Here is a 14220-nt window from a genome sequence, read left to right on the forward strand (position 1 = left end):
TAATGTTGTCAACAATGATTTGGAAGCTGGGGGGGTTGGGGGATAAAAGAAAGTAAGAAAAACTGTTGTATCCGATTTCCTTGAACATTCATGGAAATTTCAATAAAATAATAAAAAGATAGTTAATCTGCATAACGAAAAATAGTAAGAATGCAGAAGATAGAATATTAATGTTGTCAACCATGAATTAGAAGCTGCGGGCAAGTGGGGCATAAAAGAAAGAAAGAAAAACTGTTGTATCCAATTTCCTTGAACATTCATGGAAATTTTAATAAAATAATAAAAAGATTTTTAATCTGCATAAAGTAAAAGTGTAAGAATGCACAAGATTGAATATTACTGTTGCCAACCATGATTTGGAAGGTGGGAGGTGGTGGGAGATAAAAGAAAGAAAGAAAAACTGTTGTATTCCATTTCCTTGAACATTCATGGAAATTTCATTAAAATAATAAAAAGATTGTTCAACTGCATAAAGAAAAAGTGTAAGAATGCCGAAGATTGAATATTAATGTTGTCAACCACGATTTGGAAGCTGGGGGCGTGGGGGATAAAAGAAAGAAAGAAAAAATGTTGTATCCCATTTCCTTGGACATTCATGGAAATTTCAATAAAATAATAAATAGATTGTTATTTACATAAAGAAAAAGTGTAAGAATACAGAAGATTGAATATTAATGTTGTCAACCATGATTTGGAAGGTGGTGGGTGGTGGGGGATAAAAGAAAGAAAGAAAAACTGTTGTATACCATTTCCTTGAACATTCATGGAAATTTCAATAAAATATTAAAAAGATTGGTAATCTGCATAAAGAAAAAGAGTAAGAATGCAGAAGATAGAATATTAATGTTGTCAACCATGATTTGGAAGCTTGGGGAGTGGGGGATGAAAGAAAGAAAGAGAAAATGTTATATCCCATTTCCTTGAACAGTCATGAAATTTCAGTAAAATAATGACAAGATTGTTAAATGCATAAAGAAAAAGAGTATGAAGGCAGAAGATACAATATTATGTTGTCAACCATGATTTGGAAGCTGGGAGGGTGGGGGATGAAAGAAAGAAAAAAAAACTGTTGTATCCCATTTCCTTGAACATTCATGGAAATTTCAAAAAAATAATAAAAGATTGTTAATCTGCATAAAGAAAAAGAGTAAGAATGCAGGAGATAGAATGTTCATGTTGTCAACCATGATTTGGAAGCTGGCGGGGGTGGGGGATAAAAGAAAGAAAGAAAAACTGTTGTATCCCATTTCCTTGAACATTCATGGAAATTTCAATACAATAATAAAAAGATGGTTAATCTGCATAAAGAAAAAGAGTAAGAATGCAGAAGATAGAATATTAATGTTGTGAACTATGTTTTAGAAGCTGAGGGGTTGTGGGGGATAAAAGAAAGAAAGAAAAACTGTTGTATCCCATTTCCTTGAACATTCATGGAAATTTCAATAAAATAATAAAAAGATTGTTAATATGCATAAAGAAAAAGTGTAAGAATGCAGAACATTGAATATTAATATTGTCAACCACGATTTGGAAGCTGGGGGCGTGCGGGATGAAAGAAAGAAAGAAATAATGTTGTATCCCATTTCCTTGGACATTCATGGAAATTTCAATAAAATAATAAATAGATTGTTATTTACATAAAGAAAAAGTGTAAGAATACAGAAGATTGAATATTAATGTTGTCAACCATGATTTGGAAGGTGGTGGGTGGTGGGGGATAAAAGAAAGAAAGAAAAACTGTTGTATACCATTTCCTTGAACATTCATGGAAATTTCAATAAAATATTTAAAAGATTGGTAATCTGTATAAAGAAAAAGAGTAAGAATGCAGAAGATAGAATATTAATGATGTCAACCATGATTTGGAATCTTGGGGAGTGGGGGATAAAAGAAAGAAAGAGAAAATGTTGTATCCCATTTCCTTGAACATTCATGGAAATTTCAAAAAAAAATAAAAGATTGTTAATCTGCATAAAGAAAAAGAGTAAGAATGCAGGAGATAGAATGTTCATGTTGTCAACCATGATTTGGAAGCTGGCGGGGGTGGGGGATAAAAGAAAGAAAGAAAAACTGTTGTATCACATTTCCTTGAACATTCATGGAAATTTCAATACAATAATAAAAAGATTGTTAATCTGCATAAAGAAAAAGAGTAAGAATGCAGAAGATAGAATATTAATGTTGTCAACCATGTTTTAGAAGCTGGGGGGTTGTGGGGGATAAAAGAAAGAAAGAAAAACTGTTGTATCCCATTTCCTTGAACATTCATGGAAATTTCAATAAAATAATAAAAAGATTGTTATTCTGCATAAAGAAAAATTGTAAGAATGCAGAAGATAGACTATTAATCTTGTCAAACATGATTTGGAAGCTTGGGGGGGGTGGCGGATAAAAGAATGAAAGAAAAACTGTTGTATCCCATTTCCTTGAACATTCATGGAAAGTTCAATAAAATAATAAAAAGATTGGTAATCTGCATAAAGAAAAAGAGTAAGAATGCAGAAGATAGAATATTAATGTTGTCAACCATGATTTGGAAGCTTGGAGCGTGGGGGATAAAAGAAAGAAAGAAAAACTGTTGTATCCCATTTCCTTGAACATTCATGGAAATTTCAATAAAGTAATAAAAAGATTCTTAATTTGCATAGAGAAAAAGAGTAAGAAAGATGAAGATAGAATGTTAATGTTGTCAACAAAGATTTGGAATCTGGGGGGTTGTGCGGGATAAAAGAAAGAAAGAAAAACTGTTGTATCCCATTTCCTTGAACATTCATGGAAATTTCAATACAATAATAAAAAGATTGTTATTCTGCATAGAGAAAAAGAGTAAGAATGCAGAAGATAGAATATTAATGTTGTCAACCACGATTTGGAAGCTGGGGGCATGGGGGATAAAAGAAAGAAAGAAAAAATGTTGTATCCCATTTCCTTGGACATTCATGGAAATTTCAATAAAATAATAAATAGATTGTTATTTACATAAAGAAAAAGTGTAAGAATGCAGAAGATAGAATGTTAATGTTGTCAACAATGATTTGGAAGCTGGGGGTTTGTGCGGGATAAAAGAAAGAAAGAAAAACTGTTGTATCCCATTTCCTTGAAAATTCATGGAAATTTCAATAAAATAAGAAAAGATTGTTAATCTGCATAAAGAAAAACAGTAAGAATGCAGAAGGTAGAATATTAATGTTTTCAATCATGATTTGGAAGCTGGGGGGGTGGGGGATAAAAGAATGAACGAAAAACTGTTGTATCCCATTTCCTTGAACATTCATGGAAATTTCAATTAAATAATAAAAAGATTGTTAATATGCATAAAGAAAAAGTGTAAGAATGCAGAAGATAGAATATTAGTGTTGGGAACCAAGATTTGGAAGCTGTTGGGGTGGGGGATAAAAGAAAGAAAGAAAAACTCTTGTGTCACATTTCTATGAACATTCATTGAAATTTCAATAAAATAATAAAGAGATTCTAAATCTGCATAGAGAAAAAGAGTAAGAATGACGAAGATAGAATGTTAATGTTGTCAACAATGATTTGGAATCTGGGGGGTTATGAGGGATAAAAGAAAGAAAGAAAAAATGTTGTATCCCATTTCCTTGAACATTCATGGAAATTTCAATACAATAATAAAAAGATTGTTAATCTGCATAGAGAAAAAGAGTAAGAATGCAGAAGATAGAATATTAATGTTGTCAACCATGATTTGGAAGCTGGGGGCGCTGGAGGATAAAAGAAAGAAAGAAAAAATGTTGTATCCCATTTCCTTGAACATTCATGGCAATTTCAATAAAATAATAAAAAGATTGTTATTCTGCATAACGAAAAAGATTAAGAATGCAGAAGATTGAATATTAATGTTGTCAACAATGATTTGGAATCTGGGGGGTTGTGCAGGATAAAAGAAAGAAAGAAAAACTGTTGTATCCCATTTCCTTGAACACTCATGGAAATTTCAATAAAATAATAAAAAGATTGTTAGTCTGCATAAAGAAAAAGTGTAAGAATGCAGAAGATAGAATATTAATGTTGTCAACCATGATTTGGAAGCTGGGGGGGTGGGGGATAAAAGAAAGTAAGAAAAACTGTTGTATCCCATTTCCTTGAACATTCATGGAAATTTCAATAAAATAATAAAAAGATAGTTAATCTGCATAACCAAAAAGAGTAAGAATGCAGAAGATAGAATATTAATGTTGTCAACCATGAATTAGAAGCTGCGGGCAAGTGGGGGATAAAAGAAAGAAAGAAAAACTGTTGTATCCAATTTCCTTGAACATTCATGGAAATTTTAATAAAATCATAAAAAGATTGTTAATCTGCATAAAGTAAAAGTGTAAGAATGCACAAGATTGAATATTACTGTTGCCAACCATGATTTGGAAGGTGGGAGGTGGTGCGAGATAAAAGAAAGAAAGAAAAACAGTTGTATTCCATTTCCTTGAACATTCATGGAAATTTCATTAAAATAATAAAAAGATTGTTCAACTGCATAAAGAAAAAGTGTAAGAATGCCGAAGATTGAATATTAATGTTGTCAACCACGATTTGGAAGCTAGGGGCCTGGGGGATTAAAGAAAGAAAGAAAAAATGTTGTATACCATTTCCTTGGACATTCATGGAAATTTCAATAAAATAATAAATAGATTGTTATTTACATAAAGAAAAAGTGTAAGAATACAGAAGATTGAATATTAATATTGTCAACCACGATTTGGAAGCTGGGAGGGTGGGCGATGAAAGAAAGAAAAAAAAACTGTTCTATCCCATTTCCTTGAACATTCATGGAAATTTCAAAAAAATAATAAAAGATTGTGAATCTGCATAAAGAAAAAGAGTATGAAGCCAGAATATACAATATTAATTTGTCAACCATGATTTGGAAGCTGGGGGGTTGGGGGATGAAAGAAAGAAATAAAAACTGTTGTATCCCATTTCCTTGAACATTCATGGAAATTTCAATACAATAATAAAAAGATTGTTAATCTGCATAGAGAAAAAGAGTAAGAATGCAGAAGATAGAATATTAATGTTGTCAACCATGATTTGGAAGCTGGGGCCGCTGGAGGATAAAAGAAAGAAAGAAAAAATGTTGTATCCCATTTCCTTGAACATTCATGGCAATTTCAATAAAATAATAAAAAGATTGTTAATCTGCATAATGAAAAAGATTAAGAGTGCAGAAGATTGAATGTTAATGTTGTCAACAATGATTTGGAATCGGGGGTTGTGCGGGATAAAAGAAAGAAAGAAAAACTGTTGTATCCCATTTCCTTGAACATTCATGGAAATTTCAATAAAATAATAAAAAGATTGTTAATCTGCACAGAGAAAAAGAGTAAGAATGCAGAAGATAGAATATTAATGTTGTCAACCATGATTGGGAAGCTGGGGCGTGTTGGAGGATAAATGAAAGAAAGAAAAACTGTTGTATCCCATTTCCTTGAACTTTCATGGAAATTTCAATAAAATAATAAAAGATTGTTAATCTGCATAAAGAAAAAGAGTAAGAATGCAGAAGATGGAATATTAATGTTGTCAACAATGATTTGGAAGCTGGGGGTGTAGGGGAATGAAAGAAAGAAAGAAAAACTGTTGTATCCCATTTCCTTGAACATTCATGGAAATTTCAATATAATAATAAAAAATTGTTAATCTGCATAAAGAAAAAGTGTAAGAATGCAGAACATTGAATATTAATATTCTCAACCACGATTTGGAAGCTGGGGGCGTGCGGGATGAAAGAAAGAAAGAAATAATGTTGTATCACATTTCCTTGAACATTCATGGAAATTTCAATAAAATAATAAAAAGATTGTTAGTCTGCATAAAGAAAAAGTGTAAGAATGCAAAAGATATAATATTAATGTTGTCAAGCATCATTTGGAAGCTAGGGGGGTGGGGGATAAAAGAAAGTAAGAAAAACTGTTGTATCCAATTTCCTTGAACATTCATGGAAATTTTAATAAAATAATAAAAAGATTGTTAATCTGCATAAAGTAAAAGTGTAAGAATGCACAAGATTGAATATAACTGTTGCCAACCATGATTTGGACGGTGGGAGGTGGTGGGGGATAAAAGAAAGAAAGAAAAACTGTTGTATTCCATTTCCTTGAACATTCTTGGAAATTTCATTAAAATAATAAAAAGATTGTTCATCTGCATAAAGAAAAAGTGTAAGAATGCCGAAGATTGAATATTAATGTTGTCAACCACGATTTGGAAGCTGGGGGCATGGGGGATAAAAGAAAGAAAGAAAAAATGTTGTATCCCATTTCCTTGGACATTCATGGAAATTTTAATAAAATAATAAATAGATTGTTATTTACATAAAGAAAAAGTGTAAGAATGCAGAAGATAGAATGTTAATGTTGTCAACAATGATTTGGAAGCTGGGGGGTTGTGCGGGATAAAAGAAAGAAAGAAAAACTGTTGTATCCCATTTCCTTGAAAATTCATGGAAATTTCAATAAAATAAGAAAAGATTGTTAATCTGCATAAAGAAAAACAGTAAGAATGCAGAAGGTAGAATATTAATGTTTTCAATCATGATTTGGAAGCTGGGGGGGTGGGGGATAGAAGAATGAACGAAAAACTGTTGTATCCCATTTCCTTGAACATTCATGGAAATTTCAATAAAATAATAAAAAGATTGTTAATATGCATAAAGAAAAAGTGTAAGAATGCAGAAGATAGAATATTAGTGTTGGGAACCAAGATTTGGAAGCTGTTGGGGTGGGGGATAAAAGAAAGAAAGAAAAACTCTTGTGTCACATTTCTATGAACATTCATTGAAATTTCAATAAAATAATAAAGAGATTCTAAATCTGCATAGAGAAAAAGAGTAAGAATGACGAAGATAGAATGTTAATGTTGTCAACAATGATTTGGAATCTGGGGGGTTATGAGGGATAAAAGAAAGAAAGAAAAAATGTTGTATCCCATTTCCTTGAACATTCATGGAAATTTCAATACAATAATAAAAAGATTGTTAATCTGCATAGAGAAAAAGAGTAAGAATGCAGAAGATAGAATATTAATGTTGTCAACCATGATTTGGAAGCTGGGGGCGCTGGAGGATAAAAGAAAGAAAGAAAAAATTTTGTATCCCATTTCCTTGAACATTCATGGCAATTTCAATAAAATAATAAAAAGATTGTTAATCTGCATAACGAAAAAGATTAAGAATGCAGAAGATTGAATATTAATGTTGTCAACAATGATTTGGAATCTGGGGGGTTGTGCGGGATAAAAGAAAGAAAGAAAAACTGTTGTATCCCATTTCCTGGAACACTCATGGAAATTTCAAGAAAATAATAAAAAGATTGTTAATCTGCATAAAGAAAAAGTGTAAGAATGCAGAATATTGAATATTAATATTGTCAACCACGATTTGGAAGCTGGGGGCGTGCGGGATGAAAGAAAGAAAGAAATAATGTTGTATCCAATTTCCTTGAACATTCATGGAAATTTTAATAAAATAATAAAAAGATTGTTAATTTGCATAAAGTAAAAGTGTAAGAATGCACAAGATTGAATATTACTGTTGCCAACCATGATTTGGAAGGTGGGAGGTGGTGGGAGATAAAAGAAAGAAAGAAAAACTGTTGTATTCCATTTCCTTGAACATTCATGGAAATTTCATTAAAATAATAAAAAGATTGTTCAACTGCATAAAGAAAAAGTGTAAGAATGCCGAAGATTGAATATTAATGTTGTCAACCACGATTTGGAAGCTGGGGGCGTGGGGGTTAAAAGAAAGAAAGAAAAAATGTTGTATCCCATTTCCTTGGACATTCATGAAATTTCAATAAAATAATGACAAGATTGTTAAATGCATAAAGAAAAAGAGTATGAAGGGAGAAGATACAATATTATGTTGTCAACCATGATTTGGAAGCTGGGGGGGTGGGGGATGAAAGAAAGAAAGAAAAACTGTTGTATCCCATTTCCTTGAACATTCATGGAAATTTCAAAAAAATAATAAAAGATTGTTAATCTGCATTAAGAAAAAGAGTAAGAATGCAGGAGATAGAATGTTCATGTTGTCAACCATGATTTGGAAGCTGGCGGGGGTGGGGGATAAAAGAAAGAAAGAAAAACTGTTGTATCCCATTTCCTTGAACATTCATGGAAATTTCAATACAATAATAAAAAGATTGTTAATCTGCATAAAGAAAAAGAGTAAGAATGCAGAAGATAGAATATTAATGTTGTCAACCATGTTTTAGAAGCTGGGGGGTTGTGGGGGATAAAAGAAAGAAAGAAAAACTGTTGTATCCCATTTCCTTGAACATTCATGGAAATTTCAATAAAATAAGAAGAAGATTGTTAATCTGCATAAAGTTAAAGTGTAAGAATGCAGAAGATTGAATATTAATGTTGTCAACCATGATTTGGAAGATGGCGGGGGTGCTGGATAAAAGAAAGAAAGAAAAACTTTTGTATCCCATTTCCTTGAACATTCATGGAAATTTCATTAAAATAATAAAAAGATTGTTATTCTGCATAAAGAAAAGTGTAAGAATGCACAAGATATAATATTAATGTTGTCAAGCATCATTTGGAAGCTAGGGGGGTGGGGGATAAAAGAAAGTAAGAAAAACTGTTGTATCCAATTTCCTTGAACATTCATGGAAATTTTAATAAAATAATAAAAAGATTGTTAATCTGCATAAAGTAAAAGTGTAAGAATGCACAAGATTGAATATTACTGTTGCCAACCATGATTTGGAAGGTGGGAGGTGGTGGGGGATAAAAGAAAGAAAGAAAAACTGTTGTATCCCATTTCCTTGAACATTCATGGAAATTTCAATAAAATAAGAAGAAGATTGTTAATCTGCATAAAGAAAAACAGTAAGAATGCAGAAGGTAGAATATTAATGTTTTCAATCATGATTTGGAAGCTGGGGGGGTGGGGGATAAAAGAATGAAAGAAAAACTGTTGTATCCCATTTCCTTGAACATTCATGGAAATTTCAATAAAATAATAAAAAGATTGTTAATATGCATAAAGAAAAAGTGTAAGAATGCAGAAGATAGAATATTAGTGTTGGGAACCAAGATTTGGAAGCTGTTGGGGTGGGGGATAAAAGAAAGAAAGAAAAACTCTTGTGTCACATTTCTATGAACATTCATTGAAATTTCAAAAAAATAATAAAGATATTCTAAATCTGCATAGAGAAAAAGAGTAAGAATGACGAAGATAGAATATTAATGTTGTCAACCATGATTTGGAAGCTGGGGGCGCTGGAGGATAAAAGAAAGAAAGAAAGAATGTTATATCCCATTTCCTTGAACATTCATGGCAATTTCAATAAAATAATAAAAAGATTGTTAATCTGCATAAAGAAAAAGATTAAGAATGCAGAAGATTGAATGTTAATGTTGTCAACAATGATTTGGAATCCGGGGGGTTGTGCGGGATAAAAGAAAGAAAGAAAAACTGTTGTATCCCATTTCCTTGAACACTCATGGAAATTTCAATAAAATAATAAAAAGATTGTTAATCTGCACAGAGAAAAAGAGTAAGAATGCAGAAGATGGAATATTAATGTTGTCAACCATGTTTTGGAACCTGGGGGGGTAGGGGGTTGAAAGAAAGAAAGAAAAACCTTTGTATCCCATTTCCTTGATCATTCATGGAATTTTCAATAAAATAATAAAAAGATTGTTAATCTGCATAAAGAAAAAGTGTAAGAATGCAGAAGATAGAAAATTAATGTTGTCAACGATGATTTGGAAGCTGGGGGGGTGGGGGATAAAAGAAAGTAAGAAAAACTGTTGTATCCGATTTCCTTGAACATTCATGGAAATTTCAATAAAATAATAAAAAGATAGTTAATCTGCATAACGAAAAAGAGTAAGAATGCAGAAGATAGAATATTAATGTTGTCAACCATGAATTAGAAGCTGTGGGCAAGTGGGGCATAAAAGAAAGAAAGAAAAACTGTTGTATCCAATTTCCTTGAACATTCATGGAAATTTTAATAAAATAATAAAAAGATTGTTAATTTGCATAAAGTAAAAGTGTAAGAATGCACAAGATTGAATATTACTGTTGCCAACCATGATTTGGAAGGTGGGAGGTGGTGGGAGATAAAAGAAAGAAAGAAAAACTGTTGTATTCCATTTCCTTGAACATTCATGGAAATTTCATTAAAATAATAAAAAGATTGTTCAACTGCATAAAGAAAAAGTGTAAGAATGCCGAAGATTGAATATTAATGTTGTCAACCACGATTTGGAAGCTGGGGGCGTGGGAGATAAAAGAAAGAAAGAAAAAATGTTGTATCCCATTTCCTTGGACATTCATGAAATTTCAATAAAATAATGACAAGATTGTTAAATGCATAAAGAAAAAGAGTATGAAGGGAGAAGATACAATATTATGTTGTCAACCATGATTTGGAAGCTGGGGGGGTGGGGGATGAAAGAAACAAAGAAAAACTGTTGTATCCCATTTCCTTGAACATTCATGGAAATTTCAATAAAATAAGAAGAAGATTGTTAATCTGCATAAAGTAAAAGTGTAAGAATGCAGAAGATTGAATATTAATGTTGTCAACCATGATTTGGAAGATGGCGGGGGTGCTGGATAAAAGAAAGAAAGAAAAACTTTTGTATCCCATTTCCTTGAACATTCATGGAAATTTCATTAAAATAATAAAAAGATTGTTATTCTGCATAAAGAAAAGTGTAAGAATGCACAAGATATAATATTAATGTTGTCAAGCATCATTTGGAAGCTAGGGGGGTGGGGGATAAAAGAAAGTAAGAAAAACTGTTGTATCCAATTTCCTTGAACATTCATGGAAATTTTAATAAAATAATAAAAAGATTGTTAATCTGCATAAAGTAAAAGTGTAAGAATGCACAAGATTGAATATTACTGTTGCCAACCATGATTTGGAAGGTGGGAGGTGGTGGGGGATAAAAGAAAGAAAGAAAAACTGTTGTATTCCTTTTCCTTGAACATTCATGGAAATTTCATTAAAATAATAAAAAGATTGTTCATCTGCATAAAGAAAAAGTGTAAGAATGCCGAAGATTGAATATTAATGTTGTCAACCACGATTTGGAAGCTGGGGGCATGGGGGATAAAAGAAAGAAAGAAAAAATGTTGTATCCCATTTCCTTGGACATTCATGGAAATTTCAATAAAATAATAAATAGATTGTTATTTACATAAAGAAAAAGTGTAAGAATGCAGAAGACAGAATGTTAATGTTGTCAACAATGATTTGGAAGCTGGGGGGTTGTGCGGGATAAAAGAAAGAAAGAAAAACTGTTGTATCCCATTTCCTTGAAAATTCATGGAAATTTCAATAAAATAATAAAAAGATTGTTAATCTGCATAGAAAAAAAGAGTAAGAATGCAGAAGATAGAATATTAATGTTGTCAACCATGATTGGGAAGGTGCGGGGTGTGGGGGGATAAAAGAAAGAAAGAAAAACTGTTGTATCCCATTTCCTTGAACTTTCATGGAAATTTCAATAAAATAAGAAAAGATTGTTAATCTGCATAAAGAAAAACAGTAAGAATGCAGAAGGTAGAATATTAATGTTTTCAATCATGATTTGGAAGCTGGGGGGGTGGGGGATAAAAGAATGAAAGAAAAACTGTTGTATCCCATTTCCTTGAACATTCATGGAAATTTCAATAAAATAATAAAAAGATTGTTAATATGCATAAAGAAAAAGTGTAAGAATGCAGAAGATAGAATATTAGTGTTGGGAACCAAGATTTGGAAGCTGTTGGGGTGGGGGATAAAAGAAAGAAAGAAAAACTCTTGTGTCACATTTCTATGAACATTCATTGAAATTTCAATAAAATAATAAAGATATTCTAAATCTGCATAGAGAAAAAGAGTAAGAATGACGAAGATAGAATATTAATGTTGTCAACCATGATTTGGAAGCTGGGGGCGGTGGAGGATAAAAGAAAGAAAGAAAGAATGTTATATCCCATTTCCTTGAACATTCATGGCAATTTCAATAAAATAATAAAAAGATTGTTAATCTGCATAAAGAAAAAGATTAAGAATGCAGAAGATTGAATGTTAATGTTCTCAACAATGATTTGGAATCTGGGGCGTTGTGCGGGATAAAAGAAAGAAAGAAAAACTGTTGTATCCCATTTCCTTGAACACTCATGGAAATTTCAATAAAATAATAAAAAGATTGTTAATCTGCACAGAGAAAAAGAGTAAGAATGCAGAAGATGGAATATTAATGTTGTCAACCATGTTTTGGAACCTGGGGGGGTAGGGGGTTGAAAGAAAGAAAGAAAAACCTTTGTATCCCATTTCCTTGATCATTCATGGAATTTTCAATAAAATAATAAAAAGATTGTTAATCTGCATAAAGAAAAAGTGTAAGAATGCAGAAGATAGAATATTAATGTTGTCAACGATGATTTGGAAGCTGGGGGGGTTGGGGGATAAAAGAAAGTAAGAAAAACTGTTGTATCCGATTTCCTTGAACATTCATGGAAATTTCAATAAAATAATAAAAAGATAGTTAATCTGCATAACGAAAAATAGTAAGAATGCAGAAGATAGAATATTAATGTTGTCAACCATGAATTAGAAGCTGCGGGCAAGTGGGGCATAAAAGAAAGAAAGAAAAAATGTTGTATCCAATTTCCTTGAACATTCATGGAAATTTTAATAAAATAATAAAAAGATTGTTAATTTGCATAAAGTAAAAGTGTAAGAATGCACAAGATTGAATATTACTGTTGCCAACCATGATTTGGAAGGTGGGAGGTGGTGGGAGATAAAAGAAAGAAAGAAAAACTGTTGTATTCCATTTCCTTGAACATTCATGGAAATTTCATTAAAATAATAAAAAGATTGTTCAACTGCATAAAGAAAAAGTGCAAGAATGCCGAAGATTGAATATTAATGTTGTCAACCACGATTTGGAAGCTGGGGGCGTGGGGGATAAAAGAAAGAAAGAAAAAATGTTGTATCCCATTTCCTTGGACATTCATGGAAATTTCAATAAAATAATAAATAGATTGTTATTTACATAAAGAAAAAGTGTAAGAATACAGAAGATTGAATATTAATGTTGTCAACCATGATTTGGAAGGTGGTGGGTGGTGGGGGATAAAAGAAAGACAGAAAAACTGTTGTATACCATTTCCTTGAACATTCATGGAAATTTCAATAAAATATTAAAAAGATTGGTAATCTGCATAAAGAAAAAGAGTAAGAATGCAGAAGATAGAATATTAATGTTGTCAACCATGATTTGGAAGCTTGGGGAGTGGGGGATGAAAGAAAGAAAGAGAAAATGTTATATCCCATTTCCTTGAACAGTCATGAAATTTCAGTAAAATAATGACAAGATTGTTAAATGCATAAAGAAAAAGAGTATGAAGGCAGAAGATACAATATTATGTTGTCAACCATGATTTGGAAGCTGGGAGGGTGGGGGATGAAAGAAAGAAAAAAAAACTGTTGTATCCCATTTCCTTGAACATTCATGGAAATTTCAAAAAAATAATAAAAGATTGTTAATCTGCATAAAGAAAAAGAGTAAGAATGCAGGAGATAGAATGTTCATGTTGTCAACCATGATTTGGAAGCTGGCGGGGGTGGGGGATAAAAGAAAGAAAGAAAAACTGTTGTATCCCATTTCCTTGAACATTCATGGAAATTTCAATACAATAATAAAAAGATGGTTAATCTGCATAAAGAAAAAGAGTAAGAATGCAGAAGATAGAATATTAATGTTGTGAACTATGTTTTAGAAGCTGAGGGGTTGTGGGGGATAAAAGAAAGAAAGAAAAACTGTTGTATCCCATTTCCTTGAACATTCATGGAAATTTCAATAAAATAATAAAAAGATTGTTAATATGCATAAAGAAAAAGTGTAAGAATGCAGAACATTGAATATTAATATTGTCAACCACGATTTGGAAGCTGGGGGCGTGCGGGATGAAAGAAAGAAAGAAATAATGTTGTATCCCATTTCCTTGGACATTCATGGAAATTTCAATAAAATAATAAATAGATTGTTATTTACATAAAGAAAAAGTGTAAGAATACAGAAGATTGAATATTAATGTTGTCAACCATGATTTGGAAGGTGGTGGGTGGTGGGGGATAAAAGAAAGAAAGAAAAACTGTTGTATACCATTTCCTTGAACATTCATGGAAATTTCAATAAAATATTTAAAAGATTGGTAATCTGTATAAAGAAAAAGAG

This window comes from Cynocephalus volans, chromosome 4, assembly GCF_027409185.1.
Source record: "Cynocephalus volans isolate mCynVol1 chromosome 4, mCynVol1.pri, whole genome shotgun sequence".
NCBI classification, from domain to species: Eukaryota; Metazoa; Chordata; class Mammalia; order Dermoptera; family Cynocephalidae; genus Cynocephalus; species Cynocephalus volans.